The sequence below is a fragment of the Cyprinus carpio genome, chromosome A19 (genome assembly GCF_018340385.1).
Source record: "Cyprinus carpio isolate SPL01 chromosome A19, ASM1834038v1, whole genome shotgun sequence".
Taxonomy (NCBI): domain Eukaryota; kingdom Metazoa; phylum Chordata; class Actinopteri; order Cypriniformes; family Cyprinidae; genus Cyprinus; species Cyprinus carpio.
In genome coordinates this window covers 13,651,043-13,667,855 of record NC_056590.1, presented here as the reverse complement: position 1 = coordinate 13,667,855, position 16,813 = coordinate 13,651,043, and the positions used below count along the sequence as shown (strand labels likewise).

At 35.4% G+C, this 16,813-nt stretch overlaps 1 pseudogene; it reads right to left on the bottom strand.

The window, feature by feature from the left end:
* The window catches only part of LOC109112343, a 51,636-nt pseudogene that overhangs the window by 18,907 nt on the left and 15,916 nt on the right, over positions 1-16,813 (bottom strand).

Below are 16,813 nucleotides of genomic sequence, written 5' to 3'. Positions count from 1 at the left end.
AAGAGATATTTCAAAAAAGGATTTAGCCCAGCACATATAAAAATTAGTTAAATGATGAAGTTATGCCAGAATCTGATAACGTCATGTGTAGTATAAGTATGGGGGACTTGGTCAGAAAGTGTATGCTGATAATTTGTTCTCCTGTGCTCTCTCAGTCTCAGGACACACTGGGCAAAAAAAAGCGTGAAGATTTCATCAGTGTCTCCCCACACAACGATGTCGGAATCCACCCTGACTCTGAAACTTAGCAATTTACATAAGCACCACTGTGAGTCTTGTGTGTGTGTGTTTGACAGGGGTTGCTGTGCTCCACTGGAGCAGGAGATTTCTCTTGATGAACTCCTCTTTCCTTAGAGCTCTGCCGAGGGGAAGAGATGACAACCTGCACACAGCCTTCAAATCGCAGCTGCAGGTACATAAAAACACCCCACTGTTGGCTTACTCTCTCAAAATTGTTGTCAAAAAAGTTAGGTTCCTGATTTGACAATCTGAATATGTATATAAATACACAGTAAATGTGTGATTAGATAATTGTACAGTCAAGCCAGTTGTAAACAGGCATGACATATTGACTGGAATTAAAAATGTCCCCTATCTTTACATTTAGATTATATTTGCTGCCATTTAACGCTGACTTAATCTTAAAAACAAACAAACAAACAAACAAACAAACAAACAAACAAACACTAATAATTTGGGGGCGTGTCAAGATGGCGGAGAGATAAGTCGAACTTTTTACAGGCTCTGATGTAATTGTGTAAAAGGCCGTCTATTCTTAGTCTACGGTTTTTCTTTATTTAAGATTATTTATTTACTCTGTTTTCTGTTTACTACATTCGTGAGATTTTTTTTGTTTATACGAGTCTATTCGCTTGCCTTTTTGTGCTGCACTCGCTGAAGCGTTATGGCGGGGGAAACTGGAGAACATGTCTATGCTAGAATAGCTTCAGGGGAAGAAGGAGATGAATCTATCGATACGATGGAGATTGAAGTGTCGTCTGCTAAAGATGTTAGACAGAAGACAATGCCTCACACCCCTCTCAAAAGTCCCGGACCCAAAAGAGTGAAAGCAGTACAGGAAAAGGAAAATGATGATATTTCCACTAGCGTTCGGTACGCCGCCATCCAAAGCCTCAGTCGTAAGTTCGATGAAAATTCGGAATACATTCGTGCCTTTGAATTCCAACTGAAAGTGAACACTGATGCAATTGTCAAAATTTCCGAGTCTCTGGATGCCAATACGACGGCGTTGAAAGGTGTTAAGGAGGATGTGGTTAATTTGAAATCACAGGTAACTCACTTACAGAAGGAAAACGAAGTGTTGAAACAGAAATGTGTGGAGCATGACCGATACAAACGCAGGTGGTGTTTGAGGCTAAATGGAGTTCCAGAAAGAGAAGATGAGGATGTCAGAAGTGTCGTGATTGATATCTTGTCTCAGATTGTCCCTCACTCTCCAGAACAACTGCAGAATACTGTGGACACAGTTCATCGCCTTGGCAAAAAAGTGAAGGGTGCAAGACCGCGGCAAATCATCATTCAGTTTGGCATGAGATTTGTACGTGACATGGTTTGGAGGATGACGAAGAATGCACCGGTCTGCATGGAGTAATAATATTCGTTTTAGAGAAGATTTCTGCAAGGACGACCGGGAGGCTCATGCTCGTCTATGGCCTAAAGTTGAGGAGGCAAGAAAGAAAAACTTGAAAGCATACCTTCGCGACGGATATGCAGTGATTAACGGTCAGAGAGTGACAGCTTAGTTAGTGGTGAATGAAGTGATGTGCTAGCTTTTGAGTTACTTTAAATCTGTGAGGAGAATAGGTTCAATTGACTATTAAGGAAAAGTTATTCTTTTTTTAAGATAGTTCGATTGTAGTTTTGTTTGTATTTTATTTAGAATTTTATTAAAAGATAATATCGAATATATTACTTGAACGTCATTCCTTAAGGCTTATTTTGAGTTCGGTTTTATCGGCCTTAAATGTGTTATTATATGCCTGTGTAAGAGGAACGATATTTGATCATCTGAAAAATCTGTAATTAGTTTTTTTTCTTCTTAATTCAAGTTTGTCTTTTTCTCTGTTATCTCTAAATGTTCGAGGTATTAGGTGTAATGTTAAACGTAAGGCACTTTTTCTTTTTTGCAAGGGGCAAGTAAAAGTAAATTGTTTCTTTCTTCAAGAGACTCATTCAACTGATGTAGATGTGAGATTTTGGAAATCACAATGGGGTGGAGAGGCTTTATTCTCTCATGGAACTTCTCACTCAGCAGGGGTCGCTTTTTTGTTTAAACGGATGGACAGCAAAATTGTTGCAAGTTCAAGCGATAATGAGGGTCACTGGATTATGGTGGTTCTTGAATCAAATGAATGTAACTTAATTTTGATAAATGTTTATGGTTACACTAACAAGGCCGCTAATAAGTTGTTTTTTCAGAATATGGCTACAAAAATTGATGTCTGGAAGAACACATATTTTACAGATAAAATTATTATTGGAGGGGATTTTAACGCTGTTCCAGATAAATGGCAGGATAGATACCCCACTCCTTTCACCACTTTTTCCTATAACCCCCTGATTTATAATATTTCTCAGTTTCTTGATTTAATTGATGTTTGGCGTGTACAGAACCCACATAAGAAACAATTTACATGGGGTTCCTTTTCAGGGCGCATTCAGCGTTCCAGGTTGGATTTTTGGTTGATAACTAGTAATCTTCTTTCTTCTACATTTGACTGTAATATTTCTCCTTCAGTTTTAACGGATCATAGTGCCATATCACTTTCTCTTAGGAGTAATGACAGCTCTACGTCTACCAGAACTCACTGGAAGTTTAATAATAATTTACTAAAATGTGAATCTTTTTGTAATTCTATTTTGTTAATGATTAATAATGTTAAAACAATGTCTGAATTAACCTCAATTGGCAAATGGGAATGGGTCAAATTTAATGTTAAAAAAATAGCGATTAAAGAAGGCAAACAAATTGCAAATGCTAGAAAATTTCGGCAGACAACAATTTTATCAAGACTAAATTTTTTCAGTAATAAAGACATACTTAGTAAGAGTGAGGAAAAAGAACTTTATACTCTTCAATCAGAGTTAGATGATTTTTATACAGAAAAGGCTAAAGGAGCATTCATACGATCTAGAGCAAGGTGGATTGAGGAAGGGGAAAAAAATTCTTCATATTTCTTTAATCTAGAAAAACAAAAACAAGCTTTGAAAACTATTAATAGACTTAGCATTGATAATTGTATAAGCCAAGAAAAAACACAAATTGATGACTACATATATTCCTTCTATAACGATTTATATAAATCTAAATTTTCAGAAAGCGATTGTGATCTCTTTTTTTCCTTTTTAAAAGATAGAGTTCCTATTATAGACTCTGATTTTTAGAAATATGATGGATGCTGACATTGAGATTTCAGAATTAGATACTGCTATAAAGCAAATGTCTAATGGAAAGTCGCCAGGTATTGATGGCATCACAGTAGAACTATATAAAACATTTTTGGCACGAAATAAGAATTTTAGTTTTTGAAGCACTAAAGGAATGTATAGATAAAGCTGAATTATCTCCATCAATGAAGCACGGTTTAATTATTCTAGCTCCAAAGTCGAACAAAGATAAATTATTTTTAGACAATTGGAGACCAATAACTCTTTTATGTAATGATTTCAAACTGCTCTCTCATGTTTTTGCAAATAGACTAAAAAAGGGTATTGGTGAAATTATCAGTGAAACACAATCGGCTTTTATTAAAGGGAGAAGTATTCACAGTCATATTAGACTAGTTCTTGATATGCTTGATTATAATTTTTTTAATTCCCCAGACAAGCTTACTTCTATTTCTAGACTTCTTCAAGGCATTTGATACCCTTGAACATTCCTTTTTGTTTAGATCCTTAGAAACTTTTGGTTTTGGCCCTATGTTTTGTAAAGTAATTTCCATGTTTTATAATGATATTTTTAGTAGTGTTTCTCTTAATGTTGGTTCATCACCCAAAATCCAAATTAAACGGGGAATTCGTCAGGGATGCCCTGTCTCACCATTACTTTTTAATCTTGCAGTTGAACTTATGTCTTTATTCATTAAAAACTTTGAAGATAATATAGGCATAGACATTCTTGGTAGAAAAGAATGTCTATTTCTTAAAAATAAAGAGGTACTTCCATTAGTTATTGAAAAAATTTCTGTTTTCTCAAAGGCATCAGGCCTGACTCTAAACTTTAAAAAATGTGAATTAATGGCAATCCATAATTGTAATTTAGACGTTATAGAGGGCATTCCAGTAAAAAAGGAGATTAAGTATTTAGGGGGTTATGATTACAAATAATGTTGTTAATAGAGAACATTCAAATTTTAACTCTAAAATAGAAAGTATGAAAAAATCCTTAAATCATTGGTTATCTCGAGACCTATCTATATTGGGTAGAATTCTCTTAACTAAAACTGAGGGAATATCCAAACTTATTTACTTATCTCAAGCCTTGTATACTGCCCCGAGAGTAATTAAATCGGTGAATTCAATCTTATTTAAATTTATTTGGAAAAATAAAACGCATTATCTACGTAAATTTCATATGGTGAAAGAGTATGAACATGGAGGTTTGAGAGCCATTGACTTTGAATCTCTTCTTGGTACATTCAGAATAAAATGGTTGAAAGAGTGTTTGATAAAGTCACATTCAATATGGTACCATATTCCTAACCACATTTTTAAAAAAATTGGCGGCCTTGATTTTGTGTTGAGATGTGATCTCGACCCTTGTAAAATTCCTCTGAAGGTATCTAATTTTCATAAACAAGTACTGTTATTTTGGAAAATGATGTTTACCCATAACTTTTCCCCCTCACAACTCCACTCTTTGGAACAATAGGGTTGTAATTATTAATAGAAAATCTCTGTTTAAAAGTGATTGGTATAGCCAAGGTATTTTTTTTATTCATGATTTGTTAGATGATAATGGCTTTTTCTTATCTTATATTGATTTCATTAGTAAATACAAAGTTAAAATTACATTAAAAGGTTATAATAAGGTATGCAATGCTATACCTACTGGATTGTTAAGAATAATTCAAAGTAGTTTTTCTGATCTTTTATCTAGACCAGTAGTTTTCTCTTCCCTCTTTGAAAATATGTAATGTTGACCTCTTAGACTATAAGTGTAATAACAAACTTATTTATAAAGAACTTAAACGTATCATCACTGGTGATTATAAATGTTATTTTCTGGGAGATGTTGAAACCTCAGTAAGGGACAAAGCTTTTACCCGTTATATGGCTTACCCAGTTGCTCCAAAGGTCAAGGAGACTCATTATAAAATTATGTTTAGGATATATCCAGTTAGTGACTTTATACAAAAACGATTTCATTTCGATGTGGATCCTTGTGGTTTCTGCTCTTCATTTCCTGAAACACTTGATCACCTTTTCTTTTACTGTGAGGTTTCTTCTAAATTTTGGTTTGATATACATAGCTGGTTGTCAGTAAAAATGGAGACAGTTTCTCCTATAACCCAGCAAGATGTGCTCTTTTTTAAATGTGATTTAAATTCATCCTTCTCTGATGTTGTGAATTTTGTTTTGTTGATGGGTAAATATCATATACATACTTGTAAATGGAAGGAAAATGTAAACCTTCCTTCAATATATTCTTATGTGAGCTTGTTAAAATGTTTCAGAGCTTAAAATGCCTCAAAAAACTTAATCGAAAATCGGAAAAGTTATGCTTCTCTTTGTCAAAATATCTATTATTTTAAATTTTTTTTTTAAATAACTTCATCGACTACAATTTTGGTTTCATCCTTGCTCCTTGTTATTGTGTTTTTGTTGTATTTTATTTTATTTATTTATTTATTTTTATTTTTATTTTTTTGTTCTTTAATGTAAACTCTGTGCTGGTCTATATGAAAGTGTCTTACATTGTTGGTTCCCTGTTTTGTTATGTAAATTAAGCAATAAAAAAAAAAAAAAAAAAAAAAAAAAAAAAAAAAAAAAAAAAAAAAACACTAATAATTTCATAACATTGTTAACTGCAATATGTAGCAAATCTAAAAAAGAATATCCATTTTATAGTGAACATTATAAATGTTGTGATGTTTAAATTCACAGATTTAAAAAGAAAAAAATATATATTATTTTGTTTTGAAAAAGTAATAGAGAAAATTTTAATATTAATCATTATCAGCTTATTGGCATTAGTAATAATTTTAATATTGGTGTTCTCTCTAAATTAATCTTTTACTTTTGTCTCATATAAATCATATTTATACTTATTAACATATTTATTAAGCAATAAAGAGAAGAACAGTGATATGGCAAAAAAAAAAAAAAAACTAGCACTGCATAGGAAATCAGTCGGTTTGAAGTTTAAATCAAAAGTATGACTAAATAATCAGAATCCGCAAAAAAAAAAAAAAAATTATATAAATATATGCACAAATATACAACAGTGTTTACATTTCTACACTATTCGTAGGTCCTGCTTTTCTCTGAATTTTCTCACCTTTATATTAACTTTAGTGCCACAAAAATGACACACTTTGCCTTTAAAGTTCAACTTTATGGAAAAGCTAAGATGTTAAGCCACAATGCTATTAAAGAGTCATAAAATGTTAATTTTCTCAACTTTTTTATTTTCATTTAGTGCCACAAAAATGACATACTTCACGTTTACAGTACAATTTTATGGAAAGCTAAGAACGCTATTATAGAGCCACAAAAAGCTTGCAAACTGGTTTTAAACTGAACCACATTGTCTACATATGAATATCAAATTTTGACATTTCAAAACACAATTTGAGTTCAAAATCCCAGATGGACAGGCAAGATCTGTCTGTACACTCACCCTGTCTCAAATAAGATGATGGGGTTTGCCCTCTACAAAAAAACAGCTGTTTTTAATAGTAATTTCTTTATACTCATAACACTCCAGAGAGAATCTGAGCTATAACTGCCTTGTGCACGCCAAAGCATGTTAAGCTGTAAATTACATTATGTTTATTGATTCCTGTCAAACTCAATTTCACACAAGTTGTTGGACACGGACGCTGACACGTCCTGAGGGGGGATATAATAAGGCTATGATCGCTCATATCATGGGTACATTTCAAACCTGCCTGCCACTCCATCATCACAGTAATGAAGGACCATGAAGCATGAAAATCAATTGCTACTGTGGCTTTTAACATTGTGTCACCCAGCTGTTGGCACAAAATGCACACATACACCAAAGACGACAGCAGTTTTTGTAAAGGATGTAAAACTCCTTAAGCTTTCACTATAGTGAAAGCGAATGTCTTAACGGTGATGTATAATGTGCTATATGTCAGTCACACCTGAGCATAGGACTGGATGATGTGACTCTGGATCTCATCCATAGTGTCTGTTCCATATGACACAGTACCGAGATGGAGGCGCTTGAAGACCATCTCGTTCTGGGTCAGAGTGCCTGGAAAAACAGCACACAAAGATTAAGATCAGGAGAAAAATCAATAGTTATTATAAAGCTTTGGATGGGCAGAGTGGTTTCAACACAAAGAAAGAGGGAGGAAATAAAACAAGGAAAAGAGAGAGAGAGAGAGAGGAAAATCTAAAGATTTAAAGGAACAGCAAATACTAAAATAAAAAGTAAAAATAATAATTAATTAATAAATAAAATACCTGTTTTGTCTGAAACCAAACGGCCAAGTTCTTCTGGGATGGTGCTTGTATGAACCACAGTACCTGGAATACTCTTATCCTTCATGATCATCCAGCTGTATGCTGACTTCCCCATGTCCAGGTTTACTCTTAGACTAAACACACATACATAAATTTCATACTAAAATATGTTTGTTCTTCTCATTTCACACTGCTGAAGCTTTGAAGATTTTGCTGTAATATTTTCACATTAGCGTAATCTGGATGATAATATTATAACATACCTGATGGGGATGATGTATGAAAATAAAACCACGAAACGGAACAGGTTCCGGAATCAGGGCCCAAGAAATCCCTGCAAAGCCACCATAATAACAGACAGAACCACCTGAGCCAGGAACAGAGCTTTTGTTAGGCAGTCCAACAGTCCCACCTGCAGAGGAAGAGATGAGAAAGTCTGAGATAAATCAAACTTGCACTTTTTATGCTTAAATAAGTGTTTAAACTTCCATTTTAGTCAACATACATACATTCAGCTGGCCATTATCACTTTAAATCATCCTGTGAAGGTGTATTTTGCAATAAATATTGGCTGTTGATCCCTCATTCAATGTATAAATAGGCATGAATTCTGATTTAAGTATTTTACTTACAGGTTTAAGTGTTTTAATATGTGAAAATAAGCCATAATGTGATAGGTGAATGAAACTTGTCAATTACAAATTTTTGTACAGTATGTTATGCCACTGACCAATCAGAATTAAGTACTTAAGTAATTTAAAAATAGTAAATGCATATTGAAATATTCAAAAATATTTCGTAATGAATATTCCCAGGTGAACTTAATTATTATTGTCATTGGTTGTTTAGAACACACTCCAAAAAAGTTCCCAAAATGAATGAGTGGTTGATTTGGTTAAAGTGCTCTTATCCAAAGCATGTGATATCCCCTCTGAGAACAAGAACCTTGAGGGCTCCCTCTCATCTGGAGTGATCCGAAATGTTACTCTTATGAAAAATAAAACAACCTGCCTATAAGCCAGCACTGATCAATGCCCCCCAGGCCTGTTCCAGACTGCAGAGCTTTCTCATGCTAATAATGTATGTGGAGGGGAGAAGAGATGAGAGGCATTTAACCAAGAAGCCCACTGCTGTTGTCGTCTCTCTGTGAAAAGCACAGGAGGCAAAACCGGAAAAATAAAAGCAGAACGCCTCTTCATAGAAACGGCCCCCTGACAAAAGAGCTGGAGTTTTCCCCTTTTTCTCTCAAGTATGTACCCTCAGCCAATGGAATATGTGGGAAAATGATGTCAAAAAAAAAGTTTTTCTTGTTTCCCCTCTGGTGAGGGCCGACAGCGTGGCCTGTGCGAAAACACTAAAGTCTTTCATCTAGGCAGCGCGCTAATAAAAACAGCAACACATAACACCGTCCCCTGAGAAAAGGAATCTGTGTGAAAGGGATGGGGAGGGGTGGGGTGGATGGGTGAGGGGGAGAGGGGATGGACAAATTGAACAGAAAAGACAAAAAACAAAAAATGCAAGCAAAATTAATCCCCCAACTGGCTATGGCCCCCAGTCCCTGGAGGTCTGAGTAAACTGGGAGACACTGGGAGAGAAGTGCTGCTGTCTGATTTATCAGCTGTAGTTTAGATGGCCTGCTGCCCCACTCCGAGCCTCATGCTTCAGCTAGTGAGGAAAGGGGGGAATGGAAGGATTAAAATGAAGAAAAATTAAAACAGAAGACATAGTTCCCTAGCTGAAAGGGAGGAATCCCCCTTTATGGGGGCAAAACAATGCAGAGGCTGAATTTTGCAAAGCTGGCCAGGGATCGGGTGAAGCCGTTATTCATTCAGCCCGAGAGGAAAAAGCGACTCAATTACCTCAAGCTGAAGATGCTATCAATGAATCGAGAGTGCATATTTTACTCTATTCATCCGGGCCTCGTTTAAAGTGAAAGGAATGATTCAACCTGCCCTCGCTGCCTGTATGTTTTGTGTGTGAAATTTGATGACGACTTTGTGCCTGCATAATGAATATTCATTGGTTGAAATCCATCAAGTATACAGAGGCTGTTACAACAATATGGCATTATACTAGTGCTCCAGAAACTGGATATGCAATACAGCTAAATGGAACATGCCATCCACGGTGCAGGACCGCTGACAAGGCCTTGAGAAGTTTGTTACCAAACAAACTTATCAACTAAAATTATCAGCGTTAAATAGAATTTTTATTCACTCTCCTTCCAGGAATGTTTCAGAAAGCCTCTACTTATATACTTATAAATAAAATGCATCTGAGCATCTGCTTAAAATCAAATCAAATCAAATAAAGCTACACTGCTAAAATATAACAGAGATTATAACATCTCAAGTAGTGAGCAGTGTCTGGTCAGCGAAGACGGTTGTTCAAGCCTTTGTCATCCTTTAGACCACCAAGGTTTCGATCCTCAAAGAGAATATCGCTCCATATTACGACAGTGACAGGCACACACACACACACTGTGTAAAGTGATGGCTTATGTGCTGTCGGCAGCTTCTAGTGAGACCTTAGAGCTTTGTTCAAGGAATGTCACAACAGATTATAAGAGGCGAAAACGTTCTCTGTGACTTTCGCCGAGTTGCATCGACTTTCCCTCCCTGTCTCGTTCCCTGTATTGGCACCTCTGACATCATCTCCCTGAGATATTGAATTCCACTCTCACATACAGAACATGGTAGAGCTATGAGCTCCGCCAAAGCTGCTGCTTTCACACACATCTTGCAGCATCCATGACAGGGTATGAAACACTTCATGACATGAAGAATAGTGGTTAACCAATATGGGTTTCTCGGATGGTTTTTGTGACAGGCTGATATCTAATAAAATGATGTACACAAATTCGATAAAATTAAATGCACTTAATATATTTTAATAAATTTAATTAAAACATTTACATCAATATTTACTCTAAAGTTGCTCAAAAATATTTCAAACAGAAAAACCACATCAAGCATTAAAAAATCTGACTGTAGAGCAAGCCAAATGATATGGCCAAAACGATGACTGTTTTAACAAAGGTTTCCCCAAACAGTACAGATGCTGAGCCAACTTTGCCATGTCAGGGTAATTGGGATGATCAAATAATGTTTGTATCTTATGTTTTGACAGCCCTACAATGTTTACGCTTCTTGAAGAAATTAATCTACAATTAGTTCATTTATAGCTGACTTTTAATTTTTGAACAATATGAAACTATAATAAGTAGAATATAGCACTTTAACATCAACAAAATTACATCTGATTTCAGACATAGCACTACGTACTGTCTTAAGATCAAGCAAGTCATAGGGTTGTGATGACAGAGAGGAAGTTTTCCCACCGGTCAATCGGCGTGTGACAACACCAATAATACCGGTATCACTCTCTTTTCCTCGCTTTCCTTCCCTTTAAAATAGCTTATAAATGCCAGTGCACATTTTACTTTCACTTTCAAATTAGCAGCAATTCTGCATCAACTGCTTGAATGGATACAACAAAACAATACAATGACAAATTCACTTATATTAAACATAAAACTATTATTAACAAAACTAATAAAAATACACCATGTTATAGGCCTAATATAAAATAACTTAAAGTTTAAATAAAAAAAAAAACTTCCAAAATCCCCTTAGATAAACGCCAAAAGTCAACAGTCTTTTCAAAATTCAAAATATTGCCAAACAAGCGCTTTTGCATTTCTGTTTGAAACTAAATCTTCTGCCATCGTCTTGTCTTTCTTATCTTTCTCTTCTTGTCAGTCAGCTCGACTCACTCTCCTCATGTGATAAATGAAATCTGACTCCTGCTCCTGCTGATCTGTGATGTGACTGTCGTTTGGCATACTGCATTGAGCAGCCACATTCAGTTTTTAATTGTAGTGTCTGTTCTATAACTGAACTAAATTATTTTTATTACTATAAAAAAATCAAATCGACCGTGGTGGACAGTGCCGCGGTTGGCAAGTGATGTAACCGGTGTTGTGGCTTAACACAGTCAACACTGACTATTGCAGGAAATGAAAGGAAACAGAGATGGGTAGATAAATTTGATTAACTTTGGGGTCAGTAACTAAAGACATTTATAATGTTACAAAAGATTTATATTTTTAAATAATGCCTTTAAATAATGCTTTTTTTCCTACTGTATCAAAATAGAGTAGAAAAATAGAGCAGCCTTCTATTTTTACTCAATTTTTCTACTTTTTAATCAAAGAATACTGAAAAAAAATCTATTAAAGTACCCACAACAATATTAAGCAACACGACGGTTTTCAACATTGATAATAATAAGAAATGTTTTTTGAGCAGCAAATTAGCATATTAGAATGATTTCTGAAGGATTATGTGACACTTAAAGGGATACTCCACCCCAAAATGAAAATTTTGTCATTAATCACTTACCCCCATGTCATTCCAAACCTGTAAAAGCTTTGTTCGTCTTCGGAACACCATTTTGGAGAACATCCGCTGACCGCAGGCAGCGTATGCTCTTCTGTGTCAGCTGTGTTGCATGGATGCGCTATTTTTGTTCAAATCAAAGCGTAAATACACACTGAAAACATATCCTTGTGGCGCGGCTGACACAGAAAAGCGTATGCTGCCTGCGTTCAGCAGATATTCTCCAAAATGGCGCTACGGTGATGCGGAGAGACATAGAGGAGACAAATTGTTGAATAAAGTTGTTATTTTTGTTTTATGCGCGTACAAAAAGTATTGTCGTCGCTTCATAACATTATGGTTGAACCACTGATGGCAGATGGACTATTCTGACGATGTCTTTCATACTTTTCTGGACCTAGACAGTGTAATTTACTTGGCAGTCTATGGGAGAGTCACAAGCCTCCCGGTTGTCATCCAAAATATCTTAAATTGTATTCCGAAGATGAACAAAGCTTTTACAGGTTTGGAACGACATGGGGGTAAGTGATTAATGACAAAATTTTTATTTTGGGGTGGAGTAACCCTTTAAGACTGGAGAAAAGGCTGCTAAAAAATTCAGCAATCACAAAACAGTAAACAAATATATTACATTGAAATAATATTTCACAATATTACAGTTTTACTGTATATTTTTATAAAATAAATTCAGTCTTGTTGAGCATAATAGACTTTTAAAAAATAAAAATTTAAATCTTACCAACCCCACATTTTTTAACAGTAGTGCACATACAAGTAGATCAATGTCAGAACTCTGAACCATGTGGATAAGTTTAAAAAAAGAAAAAAAAAGCAGAAGACAGCGAGGGTCAGTTAAGGGAGGGGTAATAAATGTAATGGGATTTGACGTTTTTAAGTTTACTTTTACAGCATTGACGTCCACTGTATCTAATCATTAAGGGGAATTCTACAGGATTAAATCTCTGCCACAAATGTCACACAAGCCCTTGGTTGGTTAATTTCCCTCTAGATTAATCTCTCTGGGGTTGTCCTTTCACATCGACAGGTCCAAATTCGTCATTAAGATCAGGGTTGAAAACCACCTCGACTGTTCGCTGTTTTATATATTTTTTAATTTCAAGTCTATATTGAAAGGGTAAAGGGAAAAACGGTCCCTGGACATGTGTGTATTGATAATACAACTGTAGATATCAAAGCTCATACTTATATGTCATTAGATTGTGTGTGTGTGTGTTTCCAAACAATTAGCCTTTGGGAGGAAAACTAATTAAAGAAACCAAGTATTTTACTTATAAACACAAACAAAGACAAACAAACCCACCTTGTTTTTGGACTGCGACATGTTCAGCATGCTTCTCATTTCTTTTCCCGTATATATGACCACACCTATGACAGTACCTGTAAAAAAAAAAAAGACAAATTGGATGACTGATTGCAAACGGACGGCAATAAATTAACAATTAGCTCAAAAAGTGTGTTTCCAGTTAACGGATACAGCTGAGACTCAGACAAATGATTCAATATGTGGGACACCCAGAAATAAACCATTACAATGAGGCCTATTATAGTCAGATCAATGGTGCTGCTTTGTTAATGGACTGATTCATTAAAGTAAACTGATTACTGATGGAGTATGCAGCCTCACCACTAAACGAGGAAGCAGTGAAGTTCAACTTTTGTTTCAACACAGTAACACTAGGGGTGTAACAATATTCAAACCAGACTGAAGAACCACGATCACCCATGGTACGTATGGCAAAACTCTCTTGGCCTACCTGCTGCTGAGGCACTTCAAACGTGTCAGTGTCAGATTTAGTTATTACATATTTGATTAAAACCATTTCCTTATTGCCCAGCTATTCCATTTTTATTTTTCTATGGCACATGCATTTTTTATATGTAGCCAAAGTAATGTTGTCCAATAACTTGTTTGTATTATTTAGCCATTATTTAATTTTATTTACATTTGCAGCAATAGATTTTTAATGATAACACTTTACAAAGCAACAATTTTTAAAGTCTCATTTGTTAAAGCATTAATTAACATGAACTAACAGAGAGCAATTATTGTTATTATTATTAAGTTAAAAGTGAATCTAGTGTTCTTTAGCATTGCTGGTGCCATGCCATGAACTCTACCCCCACAGCAAACAGAACCAAACCAAAATGTACCGTGGCTCCAAAACCATGATATGAACCAAGCCGTGGCACTGGCATATCGTTACATCCCTAAGTATCACAATATAAAACGTGCTGCAACAGAGCTTAAATATTTCTCAATTTGTTTAAGCTTGACATATCGTTTCATGTCTGGAAAGTAATGAATCCTAGGCTGCTCTCAAGGGGGTCTTTAATGGGCTAGGACTACAGGGCATATCAGTTACTCTCCCCATGGTGTTTTGTGTTGGGTCTGCTTGGTTGGATGGAATGACGTCACCAGACTGGGTTTTGTGGGGAGATATGGAAGGACTTTCTTTGGCTGAAGGTCACACCATGGTGGGGAATAAGAAGAACCTCTAAAAACCCCAGGAGAACCAAGACAGGGGCAACCACAGATCAATGAAGCGCTGATCGCTGGCACAAACGCAGGCCGCTTGAAGGAACAGTACTGCTATTATTGTTGGACTGGGATCAGATTCTAAACAACAGACCCCTAGGAGATGTCGGAGAAAGCGTAGCGGCAAAAAACGATCTCGGGCCTGTTCTTTGGGGACACGTTTCATTGACACCACAGGGACAGGACTGCAAAAAGCCAGACACTTTGGCTTCCCATTAACAGCTCCTCATATTTCTCTGCTCATGAGATTGTTTGAATAGTAGCAAGATGAGTCTAGTGATCTCAAGTGACAAACAAATGGAACAGCAAAGGGGGTCTTGAGTGATGCTGGCAGATTGCCTCGGTGTCACTCTTCTAAAACACAATAAACTCAAAAGATATTTGACCTGTGATGAATATTTCAGACCTCTGAGGCTTGTGTTTTTCTTATATTTCTATAAAAGAAATTTTGTGCTGGAAAAGACTTTGTTTACCAGATGCCACCACAGTGCTGGCCCACAGGGTGTTCTCAATACTCAAGCTCTCCTGGGGACAGAGGTCGTATATTAGTCCGGGTTTACACAGTCTGTTTTGATTTCATGGTTATCTTGCACAGGAAAGCGTGGTTATCAATTATGGCCTTTAAAAAGCAGGTCAATAAAAATGACAAAGACTCACAAATAATGAATCGATGAACTTTCATCACGATGAACGGTAAGTAGGGAATTAGACGGCGGATTGAATTACACTAATGCCCGGTTAAGCAACACAGTCTATTTAGAGGGAACGGTGAAATCAGTTTGACTTGATTTGCCTTGTTTACAAAAACAGCTCCATGCTGAACATCATAATAAGGCCTCGTTTAGTGTTAGCACGCTCCGAATAGAACAGAATTTATGACGCCAGGCCATAAATCAGGGGAGAAGCACAGAAATTAAATCTTTAAATGCTTTTTTCCACATAACATGTTGCGGCTGGGTGAATACGGATGATACCTAATTATCCTCTGTCAGTAGGACATAATATACAGTGAAAAAGAGGGCCACACACATCGTGGCTGCTGAGACATGCGCACTGATGCAGATAACGAGAGAGATGTGTCCTCTATTCGAGACGGCCCACTTGTTTGTCATTGTCTCTTTCTGGCCAACAGATGTAGCAATGCCAACCTGTCAGATTGGCTAAAACTAGAAAGAGGTTCATCAAGAGAAAAGGTCTTTTATCAGTGATAAGGCTCAAATAAATGGGAGTGTATACTTATGATAAAAGTTCAATGAACCGTTTAGGTATAATTATAAGTTTTAGTTAACATGGAAGGAAACAGTTCCAAGATGAGCATTCATAATTCTTTTCTGCAGCAATGAATCTGACAGTTTAATGAGAAACATTTGGCTGCATCATATTTAAGTGATAAAAACACTCAAAAAATGTTTAAAAATGTAGTCATTATTTGTTGTTCTGGACCTGTATGACTTTATTCCTAATCTGGAACATAAAAGAATATATTTTGAGAAATATCTCTGTATATATAGAAATATCTCAAAAAGTGGAAGTCAACGCTCATCAAAATTGTTTGATTACAAATATTCTTCAAAATATCTTCTTATGCGTTCGGCAGAAGAAACATCTTTGGGTGAACTATCCCTTTATTCTATAGCATGTGAACTGGTCAGTTTATGTCTAAATCAAGTGAAAACACTTTCTGTCAACAAATATTTAGGCACATGCATTTATTTAGCTATATAACTGAGGATATATTTATTTGTTTTGATTTTGCGGTTTCATTATTTTTGTGCTACCACAGTTTGGGGTCTTTTATTTATTTATTTATTTTTTAAGAAATACTTCTAATTAGTAAGGACACATTAAATCAATCAAAAGTGAGATTAAAGATTTTACATTATAAAATGTAAAAAAAATAATTTCTCTTTCAAATAAATTCTGTTCTTTTGAACTTTCTATTCATTAAAGGATCCTAAAAAAATTGTATCACAGTTTTGTAAAAAACATTTAGCAGCAAAACTGATGTAACAGTTTTTAAAATTTGTAATAATACTTCAAAATATAACTGTTTTGCTGTATTTTTAATCAAATAAATGCAGCCTTGGTCAGCATAAAATACTTTTTAAAAACAAACAAATCTTACAGACCACAAACTTTATATATGTAAATAATTTTATGAACTGTATATAAAGCTAAT